Here is a 337-nt window from a genome sequence, read left to right as displayed (position 1 = left end):
CTGCCCTGGCAAAGGCGAGGGGAGGGGGGAAGGGGCTGAGCCCAGCAGCTGGAGGGACATGGGGGGGCCCTTGGGGCAGAGGATCCCGGAGTGCCCAGGCAGGGTTGGGTTCCCTTCGCAGTCGCTCTTGGCTCTCCCCAAGGCTACAGCCGAGCACATGGGGAGCAGCAGCCCTGGCATCCCTCTCCAAGTCCCGCACAGAGGTTCCCTCAGGGAAAGCAGCTTTCGGGATAAAACCAGAGAGACTCAGCTACACTTCAGTCCTTAAATAAATACAAAGACATCCCCCCACTCCGCGCTGGCCGTGGCTGCGGCCGGCACCCCGCCCCGGGGCTGC

This window comes from Eurypyga helias, unplaced genomic scaffold (genome assembly GCF_000690775.1).
Source record: "Eurypyga helias isolate BGI_N326 unplaced genomic scaffold, ASM69077v1 scaffold24747, whole genome shotgun sequence".
Taxonomy (NCBI): Eukaryota; Metazoa; Chordata; class Aves; order Eurypygiformes; family Eurypygidae; genus Eurypyga; species Eurypyga helias.
Note: the sequence above shows the minus strand (reverse complement) of the source record.